At 38.5% G+C, this 20,880-nt stretch overlaps 1 pseudogene; it reads right to left on the reverse strand.

The window, feature by feature from the left end:
- LOC114204984 (small ribosomal subunit protein eS7 pseudogene) overlaps positions 1–17,998 on the reverse strand; it is a 173,345-nt pseudogene extending 155,347 nt beyond the window's left edge.
- Positions 17,999–20,880: the final 2,882 nt, after the last annotated feature.

Below are 20,880 nucleotides of genomic sequence, written 5' to 3' on the forward strand. Positions count from 1 at the left end.
GATGCCAGTTGACCTACAAGCTGTACCTGGGCAACTGGAGGCTCCTAGCCCCCTCCCTCGTCCTTGGAATGTATGTTCTGCCCATCATTTCCACAACCAGAACTGTTTTCAAGGATATAGCTTTGAGAGAGAGATGCGTTGTTGAGACCATCCGGATGATATATATGTGACTAAACCCAGGTAAGGCCTCCATACAAACTTTTCAAGATTCTGGCAGGTGGGTGCAGATATCTACCTTGTCCTGTGGTTGCTGAAGACATGCCTCATAGGTAAGTTCCCTTGCTTATTAAAACTGCCACCTACCAATCTGGAGTGGTCTGCCTCTTTCTTGGGTCTCTCCTTACCCTCTATATACAAGAGGCCAGTTTCAGATTTCATCTGGAAAGCTCCCAACTTTGCAAACCAACAGTACTACATTCTGGGCAAGTATTTATAAATACTGAGAACATGGGGGAGTCTCAGCACTATATCCTATCAAAACCCATTAAAGGGGGCAGGGGGGCTAATGCTGGAGAATCAGAGTCCAACAAGTACACAATGATGATCTGAAATTATTTGAATAGCTCTAATGTAGATGAAGTGTAGCTGTTATATGCATATCTAGGATCAATGAGTCAGTCACAAAAGAATATGATTCTGGCTCAATAAAAGGAAAAATATTCAATGATAATGTCTAAAAAGAAATCAGCTTCTTTAAAAGAGGATAATATTTTTTAATCTCCTCAGGTTTTTATAAAGTCTGAAGGCGGTTTGTCAATGATGTTGAAGGGGAACTTATATTATTTAGGAATGTCATGCACAGCATTGTGGCTGTAGTTAATAATATTGTATTGCATATCTGAAAGTTGTTAAGAGAGTAGATCTTAAAAGTTCTCATCACAAGAAAAAAAACTGTAACTATGTGTGGTGACGATGTATCTAGAATTACTGTGGTGATCATTTTGCAGTATATGCTAATACCAATCATTATGCTGTACACTTGAAACTAACATTATATGTCAGTTATAGATTTTTTTTAATTTTAAGAAAAAGGATTTTCCTTGGAGACCTACTACTCCAAAGCACAGGTTATCCATGATAAAACAAGCAGTTTGATAGTAGAAGACTATTGTTAAAACTAACTTCTAGGAACCAAAGCAAATTTCATTCCTCTGACCTATGTGCTTTTTTCATATTCTTTAGATTTATTTGCTTGATTTATTGCTTTCTGGATTATTCAAGAAATACAAGAATATAATTTTATTGAAAAGTTAAAAAAAGGAACGTAAACATTCAATATGGCAGAGATGGGAGGGTAAGGACAAAACTTAACATAGATAATTTATAAAATATCTCCCAATCTTGTGATCCTCCTATTAGAAGTTTTACATTTTTTTCCCCTCAAGGAACTCAATTAGCGATTTGAGAAGAGATGTAGAGGTTTAGGATTATTGTTTCATAACTGGTATAAGAGTAATCCAAAGATTGAGTAATAGCAAATGATAGAATATAATAATGTAAGAGCAAAAGTTGGATTTGATGCCTCTGAGTAACCAATTACTAACTTAAGAAATATGGCTGTGACTTGGACTCTATAAAGAAAACTTTTGAACTGTTGAACCAGTTCATCTGATTTGTCTTTGAAATATAAACTGATTTTCCCCCCTTTAAAGTCTAACACACTGGGTAGTAAATAATGACTGTCAAATTGCTCTACAATTCTCCAAGAAGTCCTTCTAGGTTGACGGGATTTTCTGTATACCTGGTTAGTGATAAGAATGACTCTATTTCCTATAAAATGAATCTGAAGAACTCTATCAGTGTTCTAGGGATGATGTAGCTTCTGAATGTAAAATTCCAAAGTTTAAGAACATAAACTGGGACAACCTAGTCTGGAGCAAACCTGGGGTAGTTTAGCAATCAGGAAAAGTTGATTTCTGCCTTTAGTCAATCTCAAACAAGTTTGAGGTATCATGAAATACCATGTGACCTTCCATAAGGACATTGGACTAGAGCAATCATTAAGAGTCTGCCAGCTCTCATACTTTATTGTTTTGCATAAAATTGTTGGCTACTAGGATCTGAGACAAAGATCACAGACTGATAGGCTATGAAATAGATCTGCTTCACAGATGTGCTTTGTTTGCCCCCTCCCATTCTACTTTCAAACAATTTGAATTGGATGGCAATATTAATAAGTTAGGACTATCCTATCACCTTTTGGATACAATATAAACTCACCAAAGGAGTGACTATCTCATTATATTCATTGATCACACCATATTCAATTGCAGGGGATTACCCAGGGCCTTGATACCAGGAAGTGGGAATCTAGAAATTATCTTAGAATTCTTCCAACTGTAGACATCCTTAATTTTAAGGATTTGGAAGACATTTTAGTGTTGAAATCCCAGTTCCTTTTCTGAATACCAATTATATCATCTGTAAAATGGAGATATAATACCAAACCTTACAGCTTGGGAAGAGAGAACAAGAGAGAACTTAATGTAGAAATAGGTCTGCTAAAATTCTTGTTACAACTGCTGTTGTTTGGTTTGGGTTATTACAGATTGACCATCAGGGCTTTTCACTCTGAAATTATAAACGACAGTCTAATACTAAACCTTTACTAAGATGGAAACCATGAACTTAAGTTCCTGTTCTGACTGCTACTTACCAGCTTGTCATTGACACTGAGCCTTACTTGCAGAAGAAGCCTCACAATAAATCAGATAATTGATGGGGTACTCTTAGCATGCTATGGTTATCATTAGTTTCAGAACACTCCTATGGATTGGGTGCATTCCTGCTTGTGGCTTACTAATTTAGGTTCTCCCAAGGGGTTGTTAAGAAACTTGGATGTTCCTATCTCCCTTAGGCCAGAAATCCTGATGTTGCAACCACCCTGATTTGATGACTGGAGATCTAACTTTTCTTTCTGTATTTATGATTCACTCTAAAGACAGTCCTGAGTACATGTTTAGGTCATTATATAATGAGAATCTTAAAATTTAAAAGCACATTCAAGTTAATGAAGTCTACCCACTTCTATTGGATAATGGTGAACATCAAAACAGAAACTAATGAAGCTAAGATTGAAAGGCACATTCTACTCAATTTCTCTCTCTAGCATGAAATGTTGGGATTCTACCCTTGGCTTTCAGGCAGAGACAGTTAGTTGTCCACAGCAGGGAACAATGATCTTATGAGGCTAAATGGAATCCCTCCAATCCATTCTCCTTTAGGCATCTTTATTAAGTCTATCTGAATGTAGGGGACACTTGAAATCCTGTTGTGACTAGTCCATTCAAGACCAGACACATTAGAGACTGAGGAAGATTTGGTGACTGTTACGTGACTATCTTTCATGTGTCATAGTTACTTGAGACCATGGACTGTTCATCTATATGCTCCTTCACAGAAGTTAGTTTTTTGTTTTCTACAGCAAAGGATACACATATATTTTTCAAGAGAGTTATATACTTATGAATTTGTTGGATCCCTACAACAACTCTGTGGATAGTCAAGAATAGGTATCACTCCCACTTTACAGAGAAGGAATATAAGGTAGACTGACTTGTTCAAAATTAATAGAACAAATAAGCAGCAAAACTAGAATGGGAATTAAGGTTTCCCTGATTGGTTCTGTGCAGTTTCTGCCTATTCTACTTTTGGGTGTACGATCTGCCTTAAAGCCACTTTATAATTGCCTATGTAGACCAAACTGACAAAGCAACTTCTCAAAAGTCTTTCAACTTGTGTTCTCCCTACTGGTTGAGCCTTTATTTCTATACTAGAAAACTCACTTTCCTGAATTACTTGTATGAATTCCTTAATTCAGCACAATTATCAATTAATTTACTAAAAAGGTAGTTTGTATGATCCTTTCCCTTAAATGCAATTACATTCAAATGTGGATTGCACGCAATACTGAAAAGAAAATCACCCAGATAACACTGATTATTCATTGAGTTACCATGAAATATGGAGTGGATCCTACAATTACTAATGTAACTCCATTTATCTACATGGTAATTCTCAACAATGCTAAGTTCTATTGGCCATTTGTAGGTTGATATTGTTATATAGTACCAACAGATGTTAAATTAGTTTATAAAAACACCTAGGAACAACTGTAGGAGCAGATTGCTTGTAAGTAATAGGCAAGATTATAAAATTCAGATAACATGAAATGCAAAAGGTTTATACTGAGACAAAGAAAAAGTACATATAAATATTAGAGACAAGATGTTGAATGAACCAAATTAAGATAAAACCAAAACAAATAAGTTCAATATACGTTAATAACATTAATGATAAAGATAGTTCAGTAGGTTCCTTCCTACCAGGGAACATCCATGCATCTCTCATCCATCTTTGAGATGTTTGTTATTATACATTCTTTTGAAAATTCATGATAGTGTTTTCTACATATAAATGTATATGTCACATACAGAAAATTAGGCAATTCAAATTCATAGAGAATGATGCATAATATTTACCTGAAAATTAGGGGGTGGTAAAAAGTTCCATATACCCTCAAACTCTATGAATAAACTCGTGATTATAGTCAGTGGAATTGGGAAATTTCAACTGTATTCTAATGGAAATGCTAGTGCCACCTTCACATAAGCAACACTTCAATATAATGAGGCTGGATTTGATTCCAATTTTCTCTCCAGAGGTTGTATTATATAATAAGAACAACAACAATAACACAACAAATCTTTAAATAGAAGACAAAACAAACATCAAAAATAGAAAGGCTTTCTACCCTCCAGAAGTTGTTGTAGTCCACATTAGCTTAAATAAGATCAAAATTTCTCAACCGTAGTTACAGATGATTTGAGATAAACATTGGTATGAGGGAGGACATGTTGGGAGATGGTATTTATGGTATTTCACTGTAAAAATATGCCAGAATCTTTGATGAAAAATATGTATTCTTGCTGAAAACTGTTAACTAATAAGAATTTTTGATATCTGAATTTGTAGGGGAGAAGAGAGGTCCTTTTGGTGAGAAATTTGAAAAATGTGTACAGAGTAGATTTTAAAAAGCATTTTAATTCTGTTCAGTAAAATCATTTATTACTCCTGCTACAAAAGAGCCAGCCCTGTTGATTCTCAGTGCTTTTTAATGCACTGTGACTAGCATTACAATGACTGAGGCAACACAGTGAGTGGAGGAAAAAGTTCTCTCTCCCTCTCCCTCTCTCTCCCCGTTCAATATGCTGGAAGAAAATATCACAGACTCCATTGAAGGTAATAGGTTTAGATCACCATTACACTTTCTAGTCAATGAGCTGAGGCTGTTTGGGCCATTTCTGTTGGAAAATTCACCTGTTTGAAAAGATTCATTATATTCAATGCAGTAGAACAAAACAGCAGAGTAGTGAGCCTGCTACACCTCCGGCCTAGGCCGTTCCTTCTTTCTGTTGCAGATACATTCCAGTCCTGGCTGTGCAGCCAGATCTAATTGAAATATATGGAAACTTCAGAAGCAGAGCCATTGAAAAAACATAGTAGACAAAGCGGGCATAAATTTTGTTACCTTCTCCATACTTTTCAGCACTCCTTCCTCCCTGTTCTATCCTGAATATGTTGCCTTCCTTTGCCTTCCTCCCAGGCTTCTTGGAACTCTCTGTTAAAATGCTCCATGCTAGGCTATTCTTTATAAGAAGCTCTGGCCTGGTGTCATCTCATTCCTTCTGTTATCCTTGTCCTGGGCCCAGCCCCATGATATATGTCTCTGCTAGGTGATTAAAATGATATCACACCTAGTCTCAGATGTTCATGCAAATATTGGGGTAATGGCTTACCCTTTCCAGATACTCTAGCACATTACAAGATTCTAATCTTATCCTTAATAAGAATCTTCACCAAGAGCTTAGGAGAAGGAAACGGTTTATTCCACTTTTCTGCAAGCCTGATTCAAAGGTGTTTGACAGTAGAATTGTGGCTCATTCTCTCACCAAATTGGTGATGTTGATAAGTGACATATTGGGGGTGGGTGTAGGGGGGTCTTCAGTCAATGCATAAACTCCCTCAGTTTCTCTATTTCCACTTGTTTTAATCTGGCATTTCTTCAGTTTTTATGTAAAGTGATATGTAAATGCAGCTTCACATCCTCTCTCCAAACAGATAGCTGTCCCTAAGTCTGATCTAAAGTATTACTGGAACCAACACTGGGTATATTCAGATGTTTCTGTTCCTGAACCTGAAATTGAACAATTGTCTGAGTTGGTTATAGTAGCTTTTCTTTTTCTTTCTTTCTTTCTTTCTTTCTCTTTCTTTCTTTTTCTTTCTTTCTTTCTTTCTTTCTTTCTTTCTTTCTTCCTTTCTTTCTTTCTTTCTTTCTTTCTTTCTTTTTCTTTCTTTCTTTCTCTCTCTTTCTTTCTTTCTTTCTTTCTTTCTTTCTTTCTTTCTTTTTCTTTCTTTCTTTCTTTCTTTCTTCCTTCCTTCCTTCCTTCCTTCCTTCCTTCCTTCCTTTTTCTTCCTTTCTTCCTTTCTTTCTTCCTTTCTTCCTTTCTTTCTTCCTTTCTTTCTTCCTTCCTTCCTTCCTTCCTTCCTTTCTTTCTTTCTTTCTTTCTTTCTTTCTTTCTTTCTTTCTTTCTTTCTTTCTTTCTTCTTCTTTCTTTTCTTTCTTTCTTTTTCTTTCTTTCTTTCTTTCTTTCTTTTTTTTTCTTTTTCTTTTCTTTTCTTTTCTTTTTCTTTTCTTTTCTTTTCTTTTCTTTTTCTTTTTCTTTCTTTTTAAGGCAATTTGCCTGGTAGTTAACACCCAAGTTCAGTCAGCAAGTAAGTTTTGAGTCTCAGGTCGGTGACTTAGAAATATGACCATAGCAAGTTAATGTTATGGTTTAGTTCTTTCATCTATCAAATCTCTAGATACTTTATGGTATTTAGGGATAAAATGCTTACTTCAGAGTTGTTGTAGATTTGGAAGATAAAAAGTATATAAAGCACTTAAAGTCTTAGGAAATAACTCACCTTGTAAATAACTGTTTTTTTAAAATGATTTTACTACTTTTATGAATGAAACAATCAAAATGATCCAGCCCCCAAGATGTTTATATGAAAGCACTTGTCAGAGTTCTTTCATTTGATAAATAGTGGTCACTCTGGAGGTTGGGACACTCACATTAAAGAGTACAAATGGTGGAGCACCTGGGTAGCTCAGTCAGTTGGGCATCTAGTCCCACTCGTATTCTCCCCCTCCAAAATAAATAAATAAATCTTTGTAAAAAAAAAAAAAATAAAGAGTACAAACTGAGGGAAATAGAGAAAGATCAACAGGGCCCCACTTCCTCCCAAGATAGACACTGATAGAACATGTAAGGAACACATTCTGACCAATCAAATGACACAAAACTTAGTTATTGAAAAACACTTTGGCATTATCACCCTATCAGTGATGTTTATGCTGGGTAAGAGACTATTAAATTTCAGATTCCAAAGCTCTGGACATCCTTAGGCCCTCAAATCATTTAGCCAAGCAAAGAGAATTCTCATGCTAATGAGGGCAAAAAAATGGATTCCCCAGTTTACAGAGTATACCAAACTGAACAAAATTGTCAGCATAACATTTAAATTACTTTTTTGATAAGCTTGGCTATTTACAAATCATCAGACAATTATATCTTCCAAAAACTATTTAGCATCAATTCACTCTGCCTTTTCAACAGTGCACTTGACTAATTCCAAATAAATTGAAAAAAATTACTTTGCAGATTGCAAGAAACTGACCAAAAACAATCGCTGGGGTTTTAAATTATATATTGTTGAGCAAAAGAGTTTTCCTTTGCGTTATCATCCATGTTCCAGATATTAACCCTTTAGAACAGAAAGACAGACAATGAACACAAGACCTAAGATGAAGCTCCATTTTAAGAATTACTGTTAAACAATTTTCATGATCATTTAAACATTATATTCAATGGCACAGTATGAGGTCATTCCCTAACATACCCTTGGTATTGAAATTCCTGATTATTAATTACAATCTCTTTAGTAGAAGAGAAATTAGAACCCATAGAATGATGCTAATATTCTATGGGGATCCAAATCTAGGCCTTAAGAATCACAGCATTTTCTAAGAAAGCAGTGAAATCATTCAAGTCGACTCCTCTCCACAGATACTCTCAGAGGTCCTCAGTACTCCATTCCTTAAAACATGTCGTGAGCTCTCTCCTAAAACCTGTTGTGGGGAAAAGATCTAAGTGGGAGGAATTTCCTCCTGAAATCTCCCCGTTTGAACAACTCCACTAAAGGAAGCTCTGAGGTCAGAAAGCAGTACTGGCTTCTGGGAATCATGCACAATAAATGCTGTCTCAGTGTATCCAGATCTCGGGTGTGTATGTATGGTTTGGGTATGAAATACTTTGTAGTCAAATACAGGGTATTCCTCTTATTCAAACAATGTCTTAGTCACCTCCACAATCAATTGACATTTATTAAGAGAAGGTGTTTTTATTATGTTAGCTTCAGCAATCCTTAATGAGAAAAATAAGTCTATTCACTTAAAATTAAACAATAATATGTAATATAAATTCAAATATCGATTGTAAATAAGTCCATAACTTCTTTTTTGTCTGGGCACCTTTTCTGGCATTCTCCATTTGCCTTTGGAAATGATAGCCTTGCCCCCATGAAGACTGAAGTGGCTGCTCCGACAAGTTATAATACACAAATTCCCCTGATTCAGTGTGCACCTTCCACATAGCCTTGTCCTTGAGCATGCATGTCCTTGTGTGCTGGACTAATCTGGTGTGTGGTGTTGGTGCAAACCACTGAGGTGATGAATTCTTCTTGATCAAAGAGATGGGAATGATAGATATAATGTCCATCAAAGATCTTTTAAAATCCAGTCAAAGAAAGACATTCATAGGGGACTGAAAGCAGAGATAGAGCTGTGAGAGAGATAGATAAAAAAGCCACCTCCCACGTCAACTTCTCTGGGTACTATTCTGCTCCCAAAGAAAAGAGGGGCTTCTGAGGGGTAGGCAGAATGATACATAACACCTTTACCCTGTAAATCAGGGTCTTGTGGGGACTTGAGAAAGGTAAAAAGATTGCCATTGCTTCAGCTCATCTCTTCTATCAGGGGATGACATTACAGGACAGTGATTAAGTAAAGAGGTATTAACAGTCCAGTGGCCAAAAATCCTCCACTGAGGACAGTTTTGGGCAAAAGTAATTAATTTGATTTACAATAGCTACTGGTCCTAGAATACACTTGAGCCTCCTGTCTCTCTGTAATTGTTAAAAAGAGAGTGGAGCAGTGCACAGAGACACGTTTTAACCCTTTGTTATTTATAGTACTGTTGTCATTCTTATCTTAGTGGTTATTTTATCTACTATATGGTCCTAGGTTTAATTTCATTCAAAAGTCATAATAGTATCTTAGCTGAAGTGCTTACAACTGATCATTCATTTAGCTTCAGGGCATGAATACTAAAGAAAAAAGATACCAATTAAATTTCAATTGGCTATTTTTTAAAGCGGCAAACAGCAGTATCCCCATTTCAATTTAATTAACTGAGAGAGAGTTAAAGAAACAAAAAACTGTACTTTCATATTTTGTACTTACATTTCTAGAGTTTTCCAAATAATTTCTTTTCTAGATAAACAGGAATTGAATATCAAAAACCATTAAGGAGGGGACCTGGGTGGCACAGTCAGTTGGGGGTCTGACTTTTGGTTTCGGCTCAGGTCGTGATCTCAGGGTCCTGAGATCGAGCCCCGCGTTGGGCTCCACACTCAGTGTGGCATCTGCTTAGGACACTCTCTCCCTGTCCCTTCTGCCCCTCCACCACTCTCTCTCTCAAATAAATAAATAAATCTTAAAAAAAAAAAAAAAGAAAACATAGTACTGGCTACATGAGGCCATTACCATTGCCATGATTACAAATTTGTAATATATTTTGCCACAAACCCAAACAATCTCTGTGATAGTGGAACATACTCCATTTTCTTTCTTTTTCAGCTTAAAGCCACTAGAAAGACAGGGGTCTCTGCTTCCCATGCAGCCTGAAAATTTGTCAAACCATCCCAGAGAAACGCAAAAATGACATTTTTCAGGGAGGACAGAATATTCCTCTATTGATAGAAAGTGAAGTACAAGAAAAGGAAGGAAACAAATATAGAAAATTATTTTCCTTTAAGCCATAAAGTTTATTTTCTTCCTTTCTTCTCACATTTGTTTTCCTGCCTGGACAAAGCTAGCTTTATGTTGAGTTAGAGAGCTCACAACAACTGAGCACTGTGATATGAGGGTTACAGGGCTTGTCCTCAACCTAAAACCATACTGCAATTTCTACCATTATTGTGCTCTTTTCAGAAACTCTCTAAATGTGAAAATCTTACCAGAAATGTGAAGTTGTTGTGACTTCATGTCAATTTGGCTACTTACTTACCTAAAGTAAGGACCTGAGGAAATAGTAGTTTTTGTTGTTTAAAAGTTTAATTGGAAAAATCTCTGGAAGGTGGGTGCTGTTTTTAGGGTACCGGAAGGGAGTGTGAGGTGCAGGTATTTGGATTTAGAGATGAGGAAACCAGCAATAGTAGAGTTCAAAAATTCTATTATCTATCATCTATCTATCTGTCTATCTATCTATCATGTATCTACCTATGTCCCTAAAGAAAGAGAGAAAAGAAAATTTGTCTGCAATGCTAGGCATAGAAAACATATGGTGGATGAATTGATATATTTAGAGATTGATAAAAAACAATGCGGTCCCACTCTCAGCAATCTTATTTCTTGTTTCACTTTTGTCAGAATTTCAGTTTACAGACAGAACTCAGTCTCTAAGCACTGTTAATGAGTAGTTGTGTTTTCAGCGCCCACAGCTTGTGCTGGTCTTTCTTCCTTGAAGACCATCCAAATAGGTTGTTATTAAAAGATGGGGATCCTGCCCCATTTCTGCCATGAGGCTGTGACTGGGTAGCTACCTGAGCTCCCAAAGCCTTACTTATCTAAACAATTCTGCAAGTATTTGTTGAGCCCCTTTAATGCTAGGTTCCACTCTAGACACTGGGAATACATCCGGGAACAAAGCAAAGTCCCTGCCAGACCAGAGAGAGAAACAACAAATGGATCGACATGGAAATATGTCAACAGGAGAAGGTTTGGGAGAAAAGGAAAGCTAGCTGAAGGGACAGGCAGCTAGGGTAGGGTAGGGTGTGCAGTTTCCTTTAGGGAGGTTAACAAAGGTCTTCCTGAAAAGGTTTGGTCTAAGAAGAGAACAGAAGGACTTGAAGAGTTCAGTGTGGATTCTGGAAGCACTGAGGCCTGTGGTGGGAACAAGCTTGATATTTCTCTGGGTGTACCAGGGCCATTGCATCCAGAGTGTGGGGAGCAAGGCAGAGGTGGTAGGAGAGGAAGGTCAAGAGAAGGGGCTTAGGAAGGATGTGGAGGAGGAAGACTGGATTCCACCCAATAGGCTTTGAAGTCAGAGTAAGAACTTTGCTTTACTGTGCATGAGAAGAGAAACTATTGTAGAATTTTGAGCAGAAGATGAACTTGATTGTATTTACATCTGATGAGAATGTGAATGATATTTATATCTACATCCTGGACTGTTATGAAAATGAAATGAGATAATGCCCGAAAAGCCAGCACATAAAAATTGCCAGCAGGCTTGTTTGGTGCCTGCTAAGTCTAAATATACAAATTGTAAAACCTGTTCCAAGTGTTCATCTGCTTTGTTAGTGTTCTTTCCCATGTGGGCTTTATCTCTTAACCAACCTATAAACACCTTGGAAACAGGGCCTGTTTTGTTCCTTTCTTTCTGTCAAAGAACCTAGATTTGCACATAGTGGCTGACTTCAGATTTTTGGGAACTGATTGCTTAGTATAGGTATTAATAAAAATGTCTAAGTGTTAGCTAAGCATCAGCCCCCAGTGCAAGCAAGTCTTATTATCTATGGGAAAGAATATATGAGCAAGGCTGGCAACAGTCTCCTCGTGAAGAATCAGAGCAGTCCATCCCCTGGTAATTCTTCACACAGAACTTTATTCCCTCCCAAAGGTCTTTGTTTTCCAAATTATCCTCAAAGTACCTAGCAAGGAACCGGATATCATTTTAAACATTATGGTCTAAGACTGTTTAATGAGACTGCGAATGAAAAGGAATGATCCCACAGTCCATATTTACATTTTTTTCAAATTTAGTGAAAATGTTCCTCCTCCCGCCTCATCTCAGCACCACGGTCTTTCATTTGAAGTTATTCTTTCTGAAATCGGTCAAAATCTGTGTTGACTCTCCATAGTGCGCTCAGAAGGGCCGAGAGGATGCAGCGGACATATTGGGTGTACCCCTGCCTGGGGCCACAGGTGCTAATGGGCAGAACACTGAATCGCACTCAGAGGATGCAGGTTCCAGTCTGACTCTGCCAGGGTAGGCGACAGGACCCAGGCTGGGCATTACTGCCCAGTGTCTTCACTACAGAAGCCGGTACAGGCATATGCCGCATAAAAATCAGAGAGATGTAGTGATAACCGAGGGTGAAAATATGTACAAAATCAATTCTCAAATTGTCCCAAGGAGTCAGGGAGCTCCTTCTCCCAAATAAAGCATACATGGGCACTTAGACAAACAAAAGTGCAGGTTGTAAATACTATAGTAAATTTTTTCAAAGAGTGAATAATATGCACTGTAGTAATCCAAGACAGCTCCTTAAAGCAGGCAAGCTTTAAAATGAACTGAAGAGATGCAATTTTCCAATTTTACTTTGTAATTCAGTATCAGGATTTTGGTGAAGTCACTGTTTAGCTTCATCTAACTTGTCCACTTTGTCTTTTTTCTCGGTCTTTACCTTTTAAGAATTCCAGGTATAGATTATAAAATCTATATTTTAAATTAATTTAACCAAGAAGATCCTCTTTGTTCTTTTATGTATTCCTTATATTTTTTTTTCCAGACCTTGAATTTTCTTTATTTTTTTCTCCTCTTGAGTCAGAGTTTCCTGACCCTGCAGATGCAAGGATGTGCCACACTTGTGTATCACACTTGCCCTCAAAAATCCGTCCAGGAGTCCTAGTTTGTATAAGCACTGTCTACCTCTGGCAGCCATTTTGCACTTCATGCTTCCCTCATTAATGTGCTAGAAATGTAGCTGATTGCCTCTGTGGCCCCTTAATTAAAGACAATTAAAAGTTGCTGGGTTACCATGGGGATGACTGATTACCCAGCGGAGTTCCCATTTGAGAAGATGAACCCTCAATAGTCCTCTTGCATGAGAAACAAGGACTTAGCCCTCAGGCCCCTTTATTTCATTCCCACATACTAGGAAGTTACCTAAGCTTTTATTAAGATTGGAACTCCAGGTCCCTTTTTGAATGGAGTCAAACTCCAAAACAATTTCTCAAGTGTCTCTTTAGGCCTTCTTTGAAATCTCTTCTTGAATCTGCCATCACAGAATGGTAGAGATAGAAAGGTACTTAGAAAGCTAATTAAATTAGTGAAGCAAGTCAGCCAACTCTTACCGTCTCAGGCTGGACCATGTCTGCAATTCGGCGAGTGAGGCTTCCGGGGTTCTAGCTGTCCTCCTTGTCCTCAGCCCAGTCTGTATTAGGTGGTATTCAGAATAATGTATACTGTCCCTGACTATTTGCTGCAGTTCTCAGTTCACAAAAGCAGGCACAGATGATTTCCCGATTGCTATTTCTCCCCTTGGTCCCCTTTTTGCCTGGTCCACTCCCTATCTTTGATAATTGACCGCAGTAAGGAGAAGATGGAGAAACAGAAAATCTAATTCTTCCATTTAGTCTGATTTTTTAGAATTATAACCAACCTGATTCTTCTTCCTAGCTCCTATATTATTTCTCCTTATTTTGCTTTAGTGAACTACTTTCCTTCCATCAAGGAGAGTCTTCCTTAAAAATGTCACTGTTACCCCATGAATCAGTAACACATGTAAACAGTGCCTCAACTTCCTGGTTGGTCTGCCATTTTAGTGCTATGTGAAAGGCTGAGTTTTCTGCCCCCCCCACCCCCCAACTGGATCTGTACACTGACTGGCTGTTTTACTCCCCGTGGTCCTCATCCAATCCTAGAATACAGAACCCTCTGGAAGGGGAAATCACAACATACCCACACAACTCCCAAAACATTTTGCCTTTTTTAAGTTACTCAAAAGATATTTAAGTACTTTATATTTAAAGGTGAATAGAGGCCCTGTGGGCCCCTCTTATGTCTACGTAGAAAAATTCACACTTCTTCCTCATTTGTCTGACAGGGCATCCAAGACTTTGGTCCTTACTGTTTTCAGTGGATTCTATCTTTAAGAGTTCTAGGTAGGTTCTTACTATGATCGTGGCTGCCTAAACCATTACTTGACAAAGTGTGTCCTCTGTTCTGTTTGTCTTGCACCCCTGCATCACTGGTCCCCATGTTAAGAACAGAAATAAATCTTTGTAGAGGCTCCTGGACCTGGCACTGGGGGCAGAGGAAGATGGGTACCCTTAGAGAAAGATCTCATATTACCTAAATGGACTGCATATACTATTTCATTTGATAAATTGAACTACAGAATAAACCTTACGCTCTACAGTGGTTAGCACTATTTTTTTTTCTTTCTTCTTCTCCTTTTTTCTTATTTTTTTTTAATTAGAATTTTAGAATGTCTACTTACTCCCAGTCATTCTTACCATTTAAAATGCCTCATTAAAGGGGTGAGAATGATAACCCACAAATGCATTCCACACAAGAGAAATAAGAGAAAACTACCTTCGATTTATTCCCTACATCTCTTTTCCTTCCACCTACTGCTGTGTAAGTTACTCACAAAAATACATTACATTTGGACTCTTAAAAAATTGATTATTATTACAACAATATTCTCAAATGTACTCTGCCTGTAACACCCCAGCAGTCCTTGATTGATTTGCTACCTTAAAAATAAAATAATCTTAATAATTTTTAAAACCAATAAGCAGAAACTAATTTCAAGAGCCTGCTCTGTGCATGTCAGATCCAAGGCATGGCACTTAGTATTTTCCACAGATAATGGAAGCATAATAGGTGTGAAAGGCTGACAATTTGGACTTTGTAGGTGGTGGGGAAAGGGTCACTCGTGAGGCCACCTGTCCTTTGTTCCTGCTCAGCACAGCCATGTTTCAAGTAGTCCCAGGGTAAGGTTCCCTCGCACTGTGCTCTCAGCAGGACGCTAGCCTGACCTGTAGAGACCACCTCGGAGAGCGTGTGTAGTTCACTTTCCAGGACCGGCTCTGTCCTTGATCTCCGTGCTGTGACTGACATCAAGGTGACCAATTAGCGGGCACCGTGACGGTGTTTTCTGTGATGTTGTAAGGGCACTGAGGTCACGGCGATTCAGGCCTTGCTAAATCCCAGGAGGCTGCACAAAGCCATGTCTCTGAAGTCTGACTTCAACACAGCATCCCACAAATGAAGGTATGGCTCCTTTTTTGAACTTGACCAGGAACCTGCTTGCTGAGCAGGAGAGTGAAATGCAGCTGCTACAGCAATTTTGAATAGTAAAGACATTTGCTGATTGCCAAAACTGAGCTTTACCCTGTGACGAGGTAAACCGGGTCATTCTCAAGGGGAGATGAAGGCAAGACGACTAGGAAAGAAAAGACGGCTTGCACAGTTTTAGGGCCTAGAGGACTGTGAGTGAGTAAGCACACAAAAACGTTTTCTTTCACCTTCCTTCTCCACTAAACAATTTGCTAATATTTATTTTACATCAGGGTGACAGTCATGGAATCTTATTTTATGTCTCTTTAAAATTTGCAAAGAGCTTTGCCACTCTAACAACCTTGTGAGTTAAAGAGGTGAATTAGCTTTAGGTATCTGTTGAAGGAAATTAAAACTTCTAGAAGTCACCTCCCCCCCCATCTTGTCTTCTCCACTCATTCGTATTCTTTGCTCCAGTTGTTGGCAATAGGACAGAGCCAGGCCCATAAGCCCAGGATGAGGAGCTGGACTCCTTGACTGGAAGGCCAAAGTATCAGCAGGCAGGCAGCCCTGGGAGTCCCAGGCAGGAGGCCAGGGGCAGCTCTGATGATCAGAGTCTGGCATATGGAAGATCAGAGACTATCAGTGCATACAAGTCAAGGAGCAGCCCAAAGGTGATTTTTTTTAACCTATAGCCAGACCAGTTCTATGATCTGTTTTATTCTACTGAGATAGAATGGCTCTGGTATGATTGACAGATTTAGCAAATAAAAATATAGGCCATCAGTTAAGTTTGAATGTTGGATAAACAAAAACAAAAACAAAATTTAGTATAAATCTGTCCCAAATATTGCATGAGACATACTTATACTAATATATATATTCATATATACGAATACATATGAATAGTCATTTTTTACCTGAAATTCAAATTGAGCCTGGTGTCCGGTGTTTTATCTGGCAGACATAGGTTCACACTGGGACAAGGAAAGGAATGGAGCTGGAAGAGTTCTGACACCACCTGGTAAAAGTTATCAGTCAGTGCTGGAGGGCAGGAGGAGCCAAGGATATAAAGACTCTGAGATTTCCAACCCTGCTTTATAGTACATAGCATCTTATTATTCTGTTTTCTTCTCAGTCAAAAGTGTATAGAAAAATGCACTGGGCTATTACTGACATGGAAGTCACTTTGGACTTGGTGCTGGTCAGAGCCAGTTCACAGCATCGACTACTTCCTGTTTGCTTCCTTCTTCCTCTCATGTCCAGAGCCCTCAGAGTTCCTTTTGGCTCTCACTTCCCCAATCATGTTTCAGGCATTTCTCTCCCAACACACACACACACACACACACACACACACACACACACACACACACACGTAATCTGCTCAGTGTCCCTATCTTTTCAATTTCCTATAAAGTGGCTGAAGAAAATTCTGTAGACCAGGTTGCGCTAAGTCTTAATGGATGGTGATAGTTTAAATTGCCAACACACACAATTAATGCCCTTCAGGGGTTTATCTTGAAATAATGGGTGAAGTGCAAATCTCTTGTAGCCAGCGAAAGGACGTTTTCCAATTGGGGAGACCTTCACTGTTTCTCAAGTCAGGTCATACTGAAGACTGCTTGGAAGTAGAAATGGCTCTGCCTTCAGGGAATAGGAAAACCTTTGGACTCTGGGGTAACATTTAGCCTAACTTCCAAATGATAGTCCCTGTTTTCCGAGAGAGCTGACGTAGAGCCACACCCACTTTGATCCTTTGGCCTGCTTCAAGAGCTCTGGTCTCACACAGTAACTCAATCTCTGATAACGCCTGCCTATCTGGATGACAATATTACAAATGACTGCACGCTCATCCCCATCCCTGCCCATTTTTTTTCCTGCCCATTTTCAAAAAAATAGAAAGAAAGAAGGAAAGGAAGGAAGGCAGAGGAGGAAAAAGGAAAAAAAGGAACACTCACTGGTATGTACCCCAAAGGGACACACATGAATCTAGTTATAAAAATAACTCCATGATTTTCGAATGAGAAAGGCTACAAAATGTGCAAATGCCAAGTGTCATTATAATCACAGAGTTCATCTTCCTAAAGAAGCTCATAATTTCTCAGACATTTACAACAGCTATCTCTGCCCCCATGGAGATGAGTTATAATCAGATGCAACCACAGGCCATTGTCTCTGAGCCAAACTCAAAGGCTCTCTCCATTAAAAAGAAACAAACAACAACAACAAAAAAACCAACATTACTCATTTGTCTTTATTTTGTATAGTGATTCTAACTGGGGAGCAAGACACCAGACCAAACATCACACTACCCTCTGAGGCTGGGCTGCTGCCGCCTTTTAATCTAAGAGCAAATCGCTGCTCTGCTTGGCATTTGTGTGGAGAAAGGAATAATAACCATTTCCAACTGCAAACCTCTTTCTTATCCCTCTTGGCTATTTACCCTTTCTGTCCTCTCTCCATTTCTTTCTGTCTGTCTTCTTTTCCTCCATCTTCCTTTCCTCGCCCACGCTCCTCTCCTCCCAGCGCCCTCTTCCGTTCTTGTCTTCTCCTTCCCCTCTCCTCCCTCCTTTCGGTGTGCTGGTGCCGGGACCCTCATCCATAACGCCAGTGACTGTTTTTAACTGACAACGGAATTGCCAGTGTGAGTTTCCCATGCTCTGGTTTATTTTCAGTATGGGTTGTTTTTGGTAGGATTTCAAACTGTATTTACAAAAAGGGAGAAAATGAGCCCATTAATCTCCTTTGCTTTCTCATTCCAGCTTGCTCTATTTCTTCAAACTTTTTTTTCTTTCTCTGAAACAGACTTTGAAAATAGACTTTGATACCAATAAAATTAACCTGATAAGTTGTGTCAACTGGAATTCCAAGATGTGCAGAGTCCAGTTATCATCCCTACCCCCGGTATGTGACCTCGCTGGCATGTCTCCTCCAGGTGAGAAACCCTGGAAGACAAGAGGAGAACTTCGCAGGGGACAGCCCTCTGGGAGGTAGACTTTTGTCCCCATTAGTCCTTGCCCCCATGTTTCTGTGGCTTCCTATTTTGCTCTCCCCCTTGTCACTAGGTCCCTCTCAGCTATTCAAAACCTTCATTCCTGTACCACCATTTTTTCCTTGCTAGTGGATCATTTCTGTAAGTCTCAGGACATGTTATAATCTGAAAAGAAAATGGACACCAGTAACAACCACCACCAAACCAGCCTCCTGAATGCTCCCATCCTACTCCAGCTACTGTTCCATTTCTCTTCTCCCTTCAGAGCAAAACTTTCAAAAACATTGCCTAGATTGCCACCTTCATGTCCTTGATGCAATGCACTTTTTATGCTACTCTGAGCAGACGTCCCCAACACACCCCAAATTGTTCTTGTCAAAGTTGCCAATAACTACCAAGCTGCTAAATCGGAAGGAAGATCAAATTCTTGTATCTTTGTTGATCTGTAGAAATGTTGGCCTAGGGTGGACAACTGAAGACTGATGCGTAAGGAACAGAAGTTTCGCCTGGGAAAGAAGGGTTGATTCAACAATAAAGTGTCAGTGCTGAAGGCAATGAGGTGGGTTGATGCCCTAAATCCTGGCCCTCTCCAGCTCCCATCAACTGAGAACTGAGATCAGGGCTGCAGAGTTATAAAATTGGAAGAATGAGAAACTAAAAGAACCATTTGTCTGAAATTACCTTGGATATTGGGGATACAATTGTGGAGCGGGGGCAGTAGAAATATTTTATTTATTTATTTGTTTATTCATCCCTCATTCATTCATTTAAATGTAAGTGTAATTCACATATGGTGTCATAATGGTTTCAGGCATATAATATTTCAACAATTCTATACATTACTCAGTGCTCATCTACGTAAGTGTACTCTTAATTCCTTTTATCTATTTCACCCATCCTCCCACCCACCTCCCCTCTGGAAACCATCAGTTTTTTCTCTGTATTTAAGGCTGTTTTGTTTGTTTGTCTCTTTTTTTTCTTTGTTCATTTGTTTTATTTCTTAAATTCCACCTAGGAGGGAAGCCATATGGTATTTTTCTTTCTCTGTCTGACTTGTTTCACTTACCATTATACCCTCTAGGTCCACCCATGTTGCTGCAAATGGCAAGATCTTGTTCTTTTTTATGCCAAGTGATATTCCATGATATATGTGTATATGTACATACATATACATACGTATGTATATATATACACACACACGCAACACATCTTCTTTATCCATTCATCTATTGATGAACACTTAGGTAGAAACATTTTTATAATAATAGCGATGGCCTCAAGAATGGCATCATTATATTGGTGATAGTTGAACATGGTCACAGAAGTACTGGTGGAATTGGATTTGTTCATCTGTCCAGAGCAATTTTCTAATTATTTTATCTGTGTTTTTCAATATCTTACATATGACCTATCTCCTTATCCAAAGTTGATTTAATAACATATAAACCCATTTCTTGCAAAATCAGGTACTGGCACATTAACAATGTTGCTTTGAGGGCTACTGGGTTGTGAGGTGTGCTTGTCCAGTGGGGACAGCCCACAGCTGCTCAGTATAGGAGCCCTGCCTCTGCTCTTCGCTTCCCCTCCACTACTCTTATCAAGCTGTCACTTCATGTTGTCAGTGTTCCTCCTGCCTCTAATCTGCTGTGAACTGAGGAAACAAAAAGAAGGGTGTTGAAACTGTATCTAAAATAAGACCAAGGAGGGTCTAAGTGAAGACCATGAGAATAACAAGAAATTTTGAATATTTAAGACCTCTAACTTTCTCAATCTGCCTAACTAGGAGCATCCTCCCTCACTGTTATGTCACATATGGTATCATGCCTGGGTGTTCATGTCACGCTCAGTATCATATAACTGACTAGAGATCCAGTATTTAGATTCCATCCCAACTCTTAATTTCCCATGAGTCCTACAACCCAGATTAATCTCCCATCCTCTCAGGTACTATTGCTTTAAATGTCTACAATATATTGGCACTCAGTAAAGACTTCCTTATATCTTTATCTTTCTCTAAATTTATATAGTCTCTACAAGTAATTTATAGGTTCTTTGAGTCAGAGACTACTTTCTTGGTTTGGTTTTGTTTTACTTCATTTGTTTTAGGTATTTATATCTACCTTGTTCCCAAAATGATTTTAAGTGACTAACAAAATTACTCAAAATTCTGTAAGATAAATGCATGAAGAAGAGAAAAAATAAGAAGACATAAAATCATGGTAGAAAATAAGATAAATTCAAGGATGAGATTAATACACAGAAGTGTTTGCTGTGAAGTTCTCTACAGTCCTTTAAATGGGTTGTTGTTTGTATGTCTCATCTTCCTAATAGCCAACCCGAAGATGGATTCATGATCAGGTACTTAATTGACAATAGATGTAACACAGACAAACAATCAATCACACAAAAAGTCTATTTGCTCTGAGAAAGCCTACTTTTTCCTCATTTTCAGGAAAAAAAAAAATCTCCAGGGGTCTTCATAAACCTGAGGCT

Source organism: Eumetopias jubatus, unplaced genomic scaffold, assembly GCF_037043125.1.
Source record: "Eumetopias jubatus isolate StellerSeaLion01/CBP00866 unplaced genomic scaffold, mEumJub1_p1.0 scaffold_16, whole genome shotgun sequence".
In the NCBI taxonomy this organism is placed as follows: Eukaryota; Metazoa; Chordata; class Mammalia; order Carnivora; family Otariidae; genus Eumetopias; species Eumetopias jubatus.